The sequence below is a fragment of the Ylistrum balloti genome, unplaced genomic scaffold, assembly GCF_031769215.1.
Source record: "Ylistrum balloti isolate Yb309-2 unplaced genomic scaffold, AGI_CSIRO_Ybal_v1 Utg371112, whole genome shotgun sequence".
Classification (NCBI taxonomy): Eukaryota; Metazoa; Mollusca; class Bivalvia; order Pectinida; family Pectinidae; genus Ylistrum; species Ylistrum balloti.
In genome coordinates, this window is record NW_026782611.1 from 33466 (window position 1) to 49916 (window position 16451).

The 16451-nt window shown below is 36.7% G+C and overlaps 1 protein-coding gene across 1 annotated transcript in view; it reads right to left on the reverse strand.

Moving 5' to 3' along the window:
• The window catches only part of LOC132560772 (uncharacterized), a 71402-nt gene that overhangs the window by 17323 nt on the left and 37628 nt on the right, over window positions 1–16451 (reverse strand). The window lies entirely within an intron of this gene.

Below are 16451 nucleotides of genomic sequence, written 5' to 3' on the forward strand. Positions count from 1 at the left end.
ACTGGTGCAATAGTAGCAGGCATTTTTCCTATCCCACACACGACGACATGTATTATTTTTTGAAGGTGCAACTGTAACTACAACAGAAAAAACAAGATATTCCAGAGAGATAAATGACCTATACTGACACTATTAAAGACTTATGTTTTCTCTACTTTTCCCTTTATTCAAGCTCTTCCACTTAAAGCATGGGGAATCAAAATATGAAGTCTAGGTGAGATTTAGTAGCTTTTGGAGATATATCAATATCAAATATATAATGTGAAAATCCAAGATCTAACTCAAAATTGACCAACAGGACCTATATATCCACATAATAAAAGCAAAGGAAGATCCATTCAGTACTTATCGGCAAATTTCATATGTCAACAAGAGGCCCATGGGCCTTAACGGTCATCTGACTATTGGTGAAACAGGAGGCCCAATGAACCTGCGTCTGGCAGCCATATTGGATTTCTGACCAACCCCAAAAAAACAACACTTGATCAGGACCATCTCAGCATCATTTCAAGCGTGTTTCAACTCAATTCCACTGCTGGAACTTGAGAAGAAGTTTAAAATGTATTATTCATGATGCCTGCAGTCATATTGGATTTCGGGGGGGACCAACCCGGAAAAATAGCAACATTTGGTCAGGACCATCTTAGGATCATGTCAGTCAAGTCTCAGCTCAATTGCTCCTGTGAAACTGTAGAAGTTTAAAATGTGCATGGTTCTGCACTGAAATCATGATTACACAATCATGTTACAAATGGCCCCATGGTTGCCATGGTGACTTTTTGACAGGGTCAAAAAGTAACAACACCATGTCAGCTGCCTCTCCTTATCATTCCTACTCATTTCCAGTACATTCACATCAGTGGAACTTGAGAAAAACAATGATTTTTTTTTTTAAATGGCCATCATCGCAGCCATATTGGATTTTGGATCGACCCGAAAAATAACAACATTTGATCAGGGCTATCTCAGGTTCATTTCAGTCAAGTTTCAGCTAATCCCACTGATGGAACATGAGAAGAAGTTTAAAATGTGAAAAGTTTACGCACAGTGTACAGCACACAACAAAGTATTTCATTTATGTACACAAACAATATACAAGAAATGTTTGTAAAACATGTATGTCCCCCTCCCCCCTCACTTGACAACAATTTTATAGGTTGGATTGCACCCGGTGACATTTGAACTTTTGACCTGAAAATCAATCAATAGTGGTCATCTACTACCAATGACCAACTTTTGTATGAAATATCATAAATATGAAGTTAAGATTATAAAGATATTTAGTCTACACAAATTTATAGGTTTTGCACTTGGTGACCTTTGACCTTTTAACCTGAAATCAACAGGGGTCATCTAACATGACTGACTAACCCACAAAAGAAATATAAAAAACAAGCAGAAACACATATCAGATAGTAATATTTCTAATTCATATCATGTAAAAAGTGGTATTCCACAAGGAAGCGTTCAACTGTCATATGTATTGATGACCTACCTGAAATACCTGTTTCTCCATGTGCGAAATTTGCAGATGACCCAAAGATATACAGAGAAATAAAAGGTGAAGGAGACATATACATTCTACATGGTTACTTATGTTCTAGCCAGATAAATGTAAGGTTCTGTCCATCATTTCACCAGGTGACCTTCAACCTTTTGACCTGAAAGTCAATAAAGGTCATCTACTACCCATGACCAAGCCACATATGAAATATCATAACAATCAAGTAAAGGGCTCTTAAGATGTAGATTAGACAAATGTAAAGGTCACTGCATTCGCACCCATTGACCTTTGACCGTTTGACCTCAAAAATCAATAGGGGTCATCCACCACCCATGACCAAGCCACATATGAAATATCATAACAATCAAGTGAAGGGATCTTAAAATATTGGTTGCTTACAGACTAGCAGACAGATGCAAAAAAATATACCCCACTTCTACAAAGGGGGACATAAACAAAAGGCCACAAGCCTTATTCTTCATCTGATGATAAACATAAAATGAAATGTTTTAAGTTCTATTGGGTAAACAAGAGGCCCAAGGGGCCTTAACGGTCACCTGAGGAATATATGTCAATAATTTGGGGATTTTAAAATGTTGCAAAAATGTAACAACACTTGTGCAGGACCATGTGTAAAACATCTGTACCAAGTTTGAACATGACCCACCCAATGGTTCTTGAGAGGAAGTCCATAATGTCTTAGCCAAACAGAGGCCAGGGTGGCAATCTTGGGTTTTGAATCGCCCCAAAAAGTTAAAACACTTGCCAGGACCTTTTGTAGAACATTAGTATTAAGTTTCCCCTTTTTCCCCACCTGGGGCCCCTATTGGGGCCACGCCCTTTTTCTTCGCAAACTTGAAGTGGCTTCCCATGGGGATGCTTTGTGCCAAGTTTGGTCAAAATCCATCTACTGGTTCTTGAGAAGTAGTCATTTAATGAAGGTTTTTACATATGTCCACTTTTACACCCCTTATGGGCCCAAAAGAGGACATAATCACTTTTTTCAACATAATTTCATATGTCCTTCACTAAGGGATGCTTTCTACCAAATTTGGTTGAAATCGGTCAAAGTTTAATTTTTGACCCTTTCAAGCGCCCCCTCGTGGGGCCGTTTTTGACCCAATTTTTTTTTCATTTGCAAACTTTGTAGACCTGGCCATAAGGACCCTAAATATCAAATATGAATTTAATCTGACTGTTGGTTCATGAGAAGAAGATTTTTAAAGATTTACCTAATTTTACCTCGTTTTTCCCCCTCCTGAGGTCCCTATTGGGGCCATGCCCTTTTTTTTCGCAAACTTGAAGTGGCTTTCCACGGGGATGCTTTGTGCCAAGTTTGGTCAAAATCCATCTACTGGTCCTTGAGAAGTAGTCATTTAATGAAGGTTTTTACATATGTCCACTTTTACACCCCTTATGGGCCCAAAAGAGGACATTATCACTTTTTTCAACATAATTTCATATGTCCTTCACTAAGGGATGCTTTCTACCAAATTTGGTTGAAATCAGTCAAAGTTTAATTTTTGACCCTTTCGAGCACCCTCTTGTGGGGCCGTTTTTGACCCGATTTTTTTTTCATTCGCAAACTTTGTAGACCTGGCCATAAGGACCCTAAATATAAAATATGAATTTAATCTGACTGTTGGTTCATGAGAAGAAGATTGTTCAAGATTTACCTAATTTTACCCCCTTTTTCCCCCTCCTGAGGTCCCTGTTGGGGCCACACCCTTTTTCTTCGCAAACTTGAAGCGGCTTCCCATGGGGATGCTTTGTGCCAAGTTTGGTCAAAATCTATTCAGTGGTTCTTGAGAAGAAGTTGAATATGTGAAAAAGTTAACGACGCACAACGCACAATGCACGACGCACGACGACAGACAAATCATGATGGCAACAGGTCACCATGAGCCTTCAGCTCAGACGACCTAAAAATGGTAAAGCTTTCTTCATTAATTTTTTACAGACTTTTTAAAATCAATTCAGGCATTAGTTTCAATCTGGTTGACATTTTCTGTGGTCTAGTTTCCTGCAGCTTATAAAATTAGCTTAAATACCTTTTCCTGGCTTAATCGCTTTTCCAGTCGTAATCTTTGCTATAAATAAAAAATAAAAAGAACTGTAAACACTGAAAGCTAAAAATGTAACTGTATGTTTTGGCAAGTCTGCATCACATAATAGTATTTCCAGAAGCCTTTCTGTCTTTGTCCCTATCACCACTTGAAGGTCCTTTTTTAAATATATGTCTAAATAATGTTAAAAACAAACAAGAAACAAAATTTTGTCAAGAATATGCCTAAATTTTTTACCTTGTGAATCAATCATCAACAATTCATGAACATTCATAAATTTTTCATGAATAAAAATGTTCATGAACTTAGATTCAAAAGAAAATGAACATGTTCATGCACAGTTCATGAGAATTCATGAACATTTCATAGTTAAAAAATAATGATTTCCAGAGGGGTTGCAGGAAATTCTGATGGAAACCCAAAAACAAGAGGCCCAATGGGCCTGTATTGCACACCTGGTCCAAGGTACAAAACTAATTCATTACATTGAATTCAATCGCCTTGATCAACCAAATATCAAGCTTTTAGGCCTTTGATTCATCAGAATAATAATCCTATACACAAGAGGCCAATGGGCATTAAGGATCAACTGAGTTACATTGTATGTAAAAAATGATGTTATGCTATTGCCACATGAAAATAAATTTTTTTGTAGGCAAATACAAGAGGGCCCAGTGGGCCTGTATAGCTCACCTGGACAGACGTGGAATCAATGGAATATTCTCAAAACCTTTGAAAACATCTGTATTGAGTAAGCTTGACTGAAGGATACTCCATATAAATAAGTGTATTTCATCTTAACATCTGACTTCCAAAGCTTTCTGATATTGCAAATGCCTTTTCTTAAAGATTGAGATATTATTCTAGGCCTTTTGATATTTCATCAGAAGAGACTCAAAGGTTAAAAGGGCTTTTGCCTCTGTGACCTTCAATATAGGCCCTACCTATCAACCCCTTGGAGTCAGGTAGGGTCAGGATGTGCACACACTATCAAATAATTATACTAATAAGTCTATAAGTTTGAAATGTTTCCAATCAAATATTAAGTAAAACAAATTCTGCAAAAAAAAAAGTGGTTTTCCAATATAAACAAAAGTAAATTTTAACCCCTCCCCATGATGTCATTTGAGACCTTTGAGGAGGTCATAACATTCACAAATTTCGTAAAGCACTTTAGATCTTTCCATCCATAAACAATATTTGATTCTAACATATCTGGGAGTTAAGAAGAAAAGTGTTAAAATTTCAGCTGATTTTACACTTCTCAGGCCTTGCCCATCATCCATTAATTGGTGGAAAGTCATGATCAATATGTGCATACCATCAAACTGTCATCAGCAGATATTAAAAATTCTAGCCAACACTGAATACATCCAAACCTGTGTTATAGTCTGAGACATGACATTTGACACCAAGGACAAAAGTCTGTCTTTTTAAGACACTGGACCTCTCTTATATATACAAACGTGTGTAACAGTCTGAAACATGGAATTTGTTACCAAGGTCAAAAGTCTGTCTTTTTAATAGAGTGGACCTCTCTTATACATACAAACCTGTGCAACAGTCTGACAAGTGACATTTGACACCAAGGTCAAAAGTCTGTCTTTTTAAGAGACGGCTCCTCTCTTCTACATACAAACCTGTGTAACAGACTGACATATGACATTTGACACCAAGGTCAAAAGTCTGTCTTTTTAATAGAATGGTACTTTCTTATACATACAAACGTGTGTAACAGACTGAGATATGACATTTGACACCAAGGTCAAAAGTTTGTCTTTTTAATAGACTGGACCTCTCTTATACATACAAACCTGTGTAACGGTCTGACAAGTGACATTTGACACTAAGGTCAAAAATACCGTCTTATTAAGACACTGGACTTTTCTTATACATATAAACCTGTGTAACAGTCTGACAAGTGACATTTGACACCAAGGTTAAAAGTCTGTCTTTGTAAAACACTGGACCTCTCTTATACATACAAACCTGAGCAACAGATTGAGATATGACATTTGACACCAAGGTCAAAAGTCTGTCTTTTCAAGAGACTTTACCTCTCTTATACATACAAAACCTGTGTAACAGTCTGAGACATGACATTTGACACCAAGGTCAAAAGTCTGTCTTTTTAATAGAGTGGACCTCTCTTATACATACAAACCTGTGCAACAGTCTGACAAGTGACATTTGACACCAAGGTCAAAAGTCTGTCTTTTCAAGAGACTGCACCTCTCTTATACATACAAACCTGTGTAACAGTCTGAGACATGACATTTGACACCAAGGTCAAAAGTCCATCTTTGAAGACACTGATCCTCCCTTATACATACAAACCTGTGTAACAGACTGAGATATGACATTTGACACCAAGGTCAAAAGTCTGTCTTTTTAATAGAATGGTACTTTCTTATACATACAAACGTGTGTAACAGACTGAGATATGACATTTGACACCAAGGTCAAAAGTTTGTCTTTTTAATAGACTGGACCTCTCTTATACATACAAACCTGTGTAACAGTCTGACAAGTGACATTTGATACTAAGGTCAAAAATTTCTGTCTTATAATAACCTGTGGACACTCTCTTATACATACAAACCTGTGCAACAGTCTGACAAGTGACATTTGACACCAAGGTCAAAAGTCTGTCTTTTCAAGAGACTGGACCTCTCTTATACATACAAACCTGTGTAACAGTCTGACAAGTGGCATTTGACACCATGGTCAAAAGTCTGTCTTTTTAAGAGACGGCACCTCTCTTATACATACAAACATGTGTAACAGACTGAGATATGGAATTTGACACCAAGGTCAAAAGTCTATCTTTTAAATAGACTGGACCTCTCTTATATATACAAACATGTGTAACAGACTGAGACATGACATTTGACACCAAGGTCAAAAGTCCATCTTTGAAGACACTGATCCTCCCTTATACATGCAAACCTGTGTAACAGACTGAGATATGACATTTGTCACAAAGGTCAAAAGTCTGTCTTTTTAATAGACTGGACCTCTCTTTTATATACAAACCTGTGTAACAGACTGAGATATGACATTTGACACCAAGGTCAAAAGTTTTTTTTAATAGACTGGACCTCTCTTATACATACAAACCTGTGTAACAGTCTGACAAGTGACATTTGACACCAAGGTTAAAAGTCTGTCTTTTTAATAGAGTGGACCTCTCTTATACATACAAACCTGTGCAACAGTCTGACAAGTGACATTTGACACCAAGGTCAAAAGTCTGTCTTTTTAAGAGACTGGACCTCTCTTATACATACAAACCTGTGTAACAGTCTGAGACATGACATTTGACACCAAGGTCAAAAGTCTGTCTTTTTAAGAGACTGGACCTCTCTTATACATACAAACCTGTGTAACAGTCTGAGACATGACATTTGACACCAAGGTCAGACATGACATTTGACACCAAAAGTCTGTCTTTTTAAGAGACTGGACCTCTCTCTCTTATACATACAAACCTGTGACCTCTCTTATACAACAAACCTGTGTAACAGACAATGACATTTGACACCAAGGTCAAAAGTCTGTCTTTTCAAGAGACTGGACCTCTCTTATACATACAAACCTATGTAACAGTCTGAGACACGACATTTGACACCAAGGTCAAAAGTCTGTCTTTTTAATAGAATGGTACTTTCTTATACATACAAACGTGTGTAACAGACTAAGGTATGACATTTGACACCAAGGTCAAAAGTCTGTCTTTTTAAAACACTGGATCTTTCTTATACATACAAACGTGTGTAACAGTCTAAGACATGACATTTGACACCAAGGTCAAAAGTCCGTCTTTTTAAGAGACTGGACCTCTCTTATACATACAAACCTGTGTAACAGTCTGAGACATGACATTTGACACCAAGGTCAAAAGTCTGTCTTTTTAATAGACTGGAACTTTCTTATACATACAAACCTGTCTAACAGACTGAGATATGACATTTGACACCAAGGTCAAAAGTCCGTCTTTTTAAGAGACTGGACCTCTCTTATACATACAAACCTGTGTAACAGTCTGAGACATGACATTTGACACCAAGGTCAAAAGTCTGTCTTTTTAATAGAATGGAACTTTCTTATACATACAAACCTGTGTAACAGTCCGAGACATGACACATTTGACACCAAGGTCAAAAGTCTGTCTTTTTATTAGACTGGATCTTTCTTATACATACAAACCTGTGTAACAGTCCGAGACATGACATTTGACACCAAGGTCAAAACTCTATCTTATTAAGACACTGGACTTTTCTTATACATACAAACCTGTGTAACAGTCTGACAAGTGACATTTGACACCAAGGTTAAAAGTCTGTCTTTTTAATAGAGTGGACCTCTCTTATACATACAAACCTGTGCAACAGTCTGAGACATGACATTTGACACCAAGGTCAAAAGTCTGTCTTTTTAAGAGACGGCACCTCTCTTCTACATACAAACCTGTGTAACAGACTGAGATATTGAATTTGACACCAAGGTCAAAAGTCTGTCTTTTTAATAGAATGGTACTTTCTTATACATACAAACGTGTGTAACAGACTGAGATATGACATTTGACACCAAGGTCAAAAGTTTGTCTTTTTAATAGACTGGACCTCTCTTATACATACAAACCTGTGTAACAGTCTGACAAGTGACATTTGACACCAAGGTCACAAATACCGTCTTATTAAGACACTGGACTTTTCTTATACATACAAACCTGTGTAACAGTCTGACAAGTGACATTTGACACCAAGGTTAAAAGTCTGTCTTTGTAAAACACTGGACCTCTTTTATACATACAAACGTGTGTAACAGATTGAGATATGACATTTGACACCAAGGTCAAAAGTCTGTCTTTTCAAGAGACTGGACCTCTCTTATACATACAAAACCTGTGTAACAGTCTGAGACATGACATTTGACACCAAGGTCAAAAGTCCACCTTTGAAGACACTGATCTTCCCTAATACATATAAACCTGTGTAACAGTCTGAAACATGACATTTGTCAACAAGGTCAAAAGTCTGTCTTTTTAAGAGACTGCACCTCTCTTATACATACAAACTGGTGTAACAGACTGAGACATGACATTTTACACCAAGGTCCAAAAGTCCTTTTTAAGAGACTGGACCTCTCTTATACATACAAACCTGTGTAACAGTCTGAGACATGGCATTTGACACCAAGGTCAAAAGTCTTGTCTTTTTAATAGAATGGACCTTTCTTATACATACAAACCTGTGCAACAGTCTGACAAGTGACATTTGACACCAAGGTCAAAAGTCTGTCTTTTTAATAGAGTGGACCTCTCTTATACATACAAACTTGTGTAACAGACTGAGATATGACATTTGACACCAAGGTCAAAAGTCTGTCTTTTCAAGAGACTGGACCTCTCTTATACATACAAACCTGTGTAACAGTCTGAGACATGACATTTGACACCAAGGTCAAAAGTTTGTCTTTTTAAGACACTGGACCTGTCTTATACATACAAATATGTGTAACAGTCTGAGACATGACATTTGACACCAAGGTCAAAAGTCCATCTTTGAAGACACTGATCCTCCCTTATACATGCAAACCTGTGTAACAGACTGAGATATGACATTTGACACCAAGGTCAAAAGTTTGTCTTTTTAATAGACTGGACCTCTCTTATACATACAAACCTGTGTAACAGTCTGAGACATGGCATTTGACACCAAGGTCAAAAGTCTGTCTTTTCAAGAGACTGGACCTCTCTTATACATACAAACCTGTGTAACAGTCTGAGACATGGCATTTGACACCAAGGTCAAAAGTCTGTCTTTTTAATAGACTGGACCTTTCTTCTACATACAAACCTGTACAACAGTCTGACAAGTGACATTTGACACCAAGGTCAAAAGTCTGTCTTTTCAAGAGACTGGACCTCTCTTATACATACAAACCTGTGTAACAGTCTGAGACATGACATTTGACACCAAGGTCAAAAGTCTGTCTTTTTAATAGAGTGGACCTCTCTTATACATACAAACCTGTGCAACAGTCTGACAAGTGACATTTGACACCAAGGTCAAAAGTCTGTCTTTTTAATAGAATGGACCTCTCTTATACATACAAACCTGTGTAACAGACTGAGACATGACATTTGACACCAAGGTCAAAAGTCTAGTCTTTTTAATAGAATGGACCTTTCTTATACATACAAACCTGTGCAACAGTCTGACAAGTGACATTTGACACCAAGGTCAAAAGTCTGTCTTTTCAAGAGACTGGACCTCTCTTATACAAACAAACCTGTGTAACAGTCTGAGACATGACATTTGACACCAAGGTCAAAAGTTCACCTTTGAAGACACAGATCTTCCCTAATACATACAAACCTGTGTAACAGTCTGAAACATGACATTTTACACCAAGGTCAAAAGTCCTTTTTAAGAGACTGGACCTCTCTTATACATACAAACCTGTGTAACAGTCTGAGACATGGCATTTGACACCAAGGTCAAAAGTCTAGTCTCTCTTATACATACAAACCTGTGCAACAGTCTGACAAGTGACATTTGACACCAAGGTCAAAAGTCTGTCTTTTCAAGAGACTGGACCTCTCTTATACATACAAACCTGTGTAACAGTCTGAGACATGACATTTGACACCAAGGTCAAAAGTCTGTCTTTTCAAGAGACTGGACCTCTCTTATACATACAAACATGTGTAACAGACTGAGATATGACATTTGACACCAAGGTCAAAAGTCTGTCTTTTTAATAGACTGGAACTCTCTTATATATACAAACGTGTGTAACAGACTGAGATATGACATTTGACACCAAGGTCAAAAGTTTGTCTTTTTAAGACACTGGACCTGTCTTATACATACAAACCTGTGTAACAGTCTGACAAGTGACATTTGACACCAAGGTCAAAAGTCTGTCTTTTTAATAGAGTGGACCTCTCTTATACATACAAACTTGTATAACAGACTGAGATATGACATTTGACACCAAGGTCAAAAGTTTGTCTTTTTAAGACACTGGACCTGTCTTATACATACAAACCTGTGTAACAGTCTGAGACATGGCATTTGACACCAAGGTCAAAAGTCTGTCTTTTTAATAGAATGGTACTTTCTGATACAAACAAATGTGTGTAACAGACTGAGATATGACATTTGACACCAAGGTCAAAAGTTTGTCTTTTTAATAGACTGGACCTCTCTTATACATACAAACCTGTGTAACAGACTGAGATATGGAATTTGACACCAAGGTCAAAAGTTTGTCTTTTTAATAGACTGGACCTCTCTTATACATACAAACCTGTGTACCAGGTAACAGTCTGAGACATGACATTTGACACCAAGGTAAAAAGTCTGTCTTTTTAATAGAATGGAATTTTCTTATACATGCAAACCTGTGTAACAGTCTGACAAGTGACATTTGACACCAAGGTCAAAAGTCTGTCTTTGTAAAACACTGGACCTCTCTTATACATACAAACCTGAGTAACAGATTGAGATATGACATTTGACACCAAGGTCAAAAGTCTATCTTTTTAAGAGACTGGAACTCTCTTATACATAAAAACCTTTCTTATACATACAAACCTGTGTAACAAAATGAGATATGACATTGACCACCAAGGACAAAAGTCTATCTTTTAAATAGACTGGACCTTTCTTATATATACAAACCTGTGTAACAGTCTGAGACATGATATTTGTCACAAAGGTCAAAAGTCTGTCTTTTTAATAGACTGGAACTTTCTTATACATACAAAACATGTGTAACAGACTGAGATATGACATTTGACACCAAGGTCAAAAGTCTGTCTTTTTAGCAGACTTGACCTCTCTTATGTATACAAATGTGTGTAATAGTCTGAGACATGGCATTTGTCACCAAGGACAAAAGTCTGTCTTTGTAAGACACTGGACCTCTCTTATACATACAAACCTGTGTAACAGTCTGAGACAAGACATTTGACACCAAGGTAAAAAGTCTGTCTTTTTAATAGAATGGAACTTTCCGATACATACAAACCTGTGTAACAGTCTGAGACATGACATTTGACACCAAGGTCAAAAGTCTGTCTTTTTAAGAGACTGGACCTCTCTTATACATACAAACCTGTGTAACAGACTGAGACATGACATTTGACACCAATGTCAAAAGTCTGTCTTTGTAAATCACTGGACCTCTCTTATACATACAAACCTGAGTAATAGATTGAGATATGACATTTGACACCAAAGTCAAAAGTCTATCTTTTTAAGAGACTGGAACTCTCTTATATATACAAACGTGTGTAACAGACTGAGATATGACATTTGACACCAAGGTCAAAAGTCTGTCTTTTCAAGAGACTGGACCTCTCTTATACATACAAACCTGTGTAACAGACTGAGACATGACATTTGATATTTGACAATTGATAGTTTATACGGTTTGAAAGTCCCTCCTAAAAATCTTGTAAGCATTGCTTTAGTGATTTTCATTACAATTCTTAATTAGAGCTTTCAATGCATGCAATTTTGCAACTTACAGAATAGGGGGGCAGGATATACAATAGACCCCTCGGTATCTGATTCATCGCCACTGGTCTCTAAATGTAAAAATAATTAGAAATGTTAGGTCAGTTCAAAATGTATTATACATTTAACTATTTCCCACAAAATGTATTACCGTAAGTAACATTGATTGCTATTACATGTACACTTGAATATGCATGTCTATAACATGAAGGTATGTATATTGAGCACATTTCTAAAGAATTTTCGGCACTGCCATAATACAATAGGCTTGAACATGATTCAATGTGATCCAAAACTTTCTCAAAAGATAACAAATATTATTACCTGATTCTTGAACATAGTCTTGATCTTGATCTGAATTATCAAAATTTGAATGGTCATCAAAGGTTGAATCTGTATCACAGCTATTGCCTAAATGATAAAAGATAGAAATTCATATCATTAATTCATCACTAAAACTAATCATGCTTTCTCTTGTGAGCAAACATGCATATATATGAATAGACAAGAGACCTAAGGGCCTTAATAGTGACTATACTTCTGCATATATACAGGTAGTTATCTTTTGTTTCTTATGACATTTAACAAAAACAAAAGCAAAACAATAAAACTGACTAATACTCAATATCTAGCATACAAATTATGGTGAAATTCAATCCAATCTAACCATCTTTGCCTCTGCCCTTATGTCTCTCGTGTTTAGACAAACTCAATTTTATTTACATGGTGTCAAGCTGCCACCTCACAGTCATAATTCCAATCAAGTTGAAATTATATTCAATGGAAAATAAATGAAATCTACCAAAAATATATAGAGGCTATTCAATGGTTTCCCTTTAAATATCAAATATATTTCATGAGTATGGCAGATTTTTTTTCAACTCAATTACTCCTGTGGAACTGGAGAATAAGTTTAAAATGTGTGTTGTTCTGCATTGAAATCATGATTACGCAATCATGTTACAAATAGCTACCATGGTTGCCATGGTGACCTTTTGACTGGGCCAAAAAGTAACAACACTGTGTCGGTTGCCTTTCCTTAACATTCCTACTCATTTGCAGCACATTCGCACCAGTTTGAAAAAGTGGAACTTGAGAAGAAGTTTAAAATGTGCTTTTAAAAAATAAATGGCCGCCATGGCAGCCATAGCGGATTTCAGACCGACCCGAAAAATAACAACACTTGGCCAGGATCATCTCAGAATCATTTCAGTCAAGTTTCAGCCCAATCACACTGATGGAACATGAGAAGTTTAAAATGTGAAAAGTTTATGCACAGCACACGACCCTTTGGGTCAGAAGACCTAATCCAAATCAGTCTTACAATTAAACATGCACCAAGGGTATTAAGCATATCAAAGATCAATTCAGTTCTTTCAAAGAAATGTTGTTAAAATTCCAAAATCCGAGTCTCCTTCTGGCCATTTTCTCAAATCAGTTTCAAAATTTATGATTCACTGTATCCAAACGCCAATTTGGGGTCTAAATTCTGAAAACAGGGGTTTCTAAATCGAAGCAGGTAGAAACAAGGTCATTTAAGAAACGGTGCTCATATAGCTCCAAATACGATCTTTTCGTACTTTTTTATATAGCGCAATGACCGCAGTGATATTTTGGGTATCTTTTACACCCAAACTTGTTGCTGAATTATGTATGGTTAATTCAGAATGCTCAACAAAGGTTGGCGCCAGTCAAAGAAAACTTTCATATTTTATTTTTGAAACTGATTTTTCTCTCATTTCTAAGCAATGCATCATTATCAAAATTGTGAACCAATGGGTCTCTAGTGCAACACTTTTGCATTTAAGCATTTAGAGTTGATGATTAGAGTTATGTTATACTGTAAATAACTTTGAAATTTTTGCAAAGGAAACTTTTGACCACATCCAAACATTTAAACAAGTTCTGTCAGATCAACAATGATATACATGTATCTAATGTTTTAGATCGCCTTGGAATAAGCTCAAGCATTGTTGAAGTTTCTTCATTGATGTAACTATGATGACCTATGCATGTTGTTTCCCTCTCTACCATCGATCTCTGCAATTGGTCAGAAAATATCTAGATGTATCTAAGTGAAATACCATTTCATATCGACGGGCGTTTCTAACATATGGAAAGACATTCTACGACATGCACACTAGCGAACGTGTAATTAATTTTACTCAAAAAAAGAAAGTTTGTAAGACATGTATGCCCCCCAACCACATTAATCTGTACTCGAGTGCAAGTTTTACTAGTTACATGGTTGCCCTGCTAACCTTGGCCTGCTGACCTGAAAATCAATGATTATGACATTACAATGGATAAGTGCTATTACATGTGTGTAACAGTGACATTATCATTTGAATTCCTGACCTGGACAGCAATCAACAACTTATGGTCCAAATACTGAAAGAAATTTGAGTCTGATCAGTCCAACGGAACTTGAGTTATTGCATGGAAACCTTGGTTCAGATGCTGAAACCAACATAGCAATACTTAATATGTCATATCCTTTTTGCAGGGGACACAAAAACTGAATAAATATGTACACACCCTGTGTTCTAGGGTGTTTCTGACTGTCTTCCTCCAACTCCAGACAGGAAATATCATCAGGTTCAGGGTCACACACTACAATTTTCTTGCCTTTTCTGTTGGTCCTTGATTCTGTAGCATCTGAAATTTTCCCAATGTCTATTTTTTTCTTGACATTCTGAGGTACCAGATCATCACTGGACGAGTCATCATACACAAATGCTGCAAAATACAAATCATACGTTGTTTGAATTTGAAGGTTTCAATGTTTTGATCTTGCATCAAGCATTGTATTCTGTAAAACACTAACATCTAGAATAATGACACTACATGTATAAGAAAGTGCTGCAAATTTATTTTATCAGAGAAAACCTTGTACTTAAGTATAAGTACACATACCACATAAGTACAGTCAAACCTGCTCTAGCGACCACTTGCATAAACAAGAGGCCCACTCAGTCACCAAGATTTAATAGATTTGAACGGTCACCTGGTAAGTGCAACAAGTTCATTTGCACAAAAATGGAAAAGGCGTCCATCCCAGAATGTTATACATGCTTAATATCAGTATCCTGGGCATTTTGGTAGTTGAAAAGATGTTATTTGAAGAATCTAACATTTGAACAAACTTGGTGGCGATTCATCACAGCAACAGATCTATCAGTTCCCTAGGGAGTTTTAGTTATTCAAAAGAAATTTCTTAAAGGTGTTTACACATTTGACCCCTTTGACCTTGCAAAAAGGTCTTGGTAGACCTTCATTTCCGAATGCTTCAGACCAAACATCATTACCATGGGCTTTCTGGTTATTCAGAAAAATTTTCTCAAATGTTTTATTCAAATTTTACCTTGGTGACCTTAAAACTTGGTCAAGGCCATTGATTTCAACAAACTTGGTAAACCTATATCCAAGCATGCTTCAGGCCAAATATCATTACCCTGGACTTTCTGATTATACAAAAGAAAATTCTTAAAGGTTGTATACATATCTGACCCCTCTGACCTTGAAATTTGGTCAAGGTCATTCATTTCACCAAACTTGGTAGAATTTCATCCAAGCACGCTTCGGGCCAAATATCATTACCATTACTTTTCATTACTTCTTCTGGATAACCAGAAGGCCCATCCAGAAGAAGTTTCTTAATTTTTGTATACAAATTTGACCCAAGTGACCCTGAAATTGGGTCAAGGTCATTCATTTCAACAAACTTGGTAGACCTTCATCCATACATGCTTCAGGCCAAATATCATTACCCTTAGCCTTCTGGTTATTCATCAGTAATTCATGTCTCATCATAATCATCTAAAGGGAATTCAAGTTATTGAGAAAAAACCCTTTGTGCTACCGACAACATGTCACCTTTGGCAGGGAACACAATTACAAAGGGCAATGAGCTTAAATGTTACACTCCCGACAAAATTTAAGTATGAAAAATTACAAAAAAGGCCAATAACTCCTACATTATGCAAGAGAGTTATGGTTCTTGTACACTGCACTTCTCCTCAATGAGATCTATCTACCTATGACGTTTCATGTTGATACCTCTTATAGTGTTTGTGTTATACTCTGGACAAAATTATGACAGATGGACAAAGCGGCAACTATATGCTCTCCTTTCCAGGAGCATCAAAACCCTGTATACACTGAGAGTTAAAAATGTAACTGTATGTTTTGGCAAGTCTGCATCACATAATAGTATTTCCAGAAGCCTTTCTGTCTTTGTCACTATCACCACATGAAGGTCCTTTTTTAAATATATGTCTAAATAATGTTAAAACCAACAATCTTTTAACAGACTGAACCTCTCTTATACATACAAACCTGTGTAAC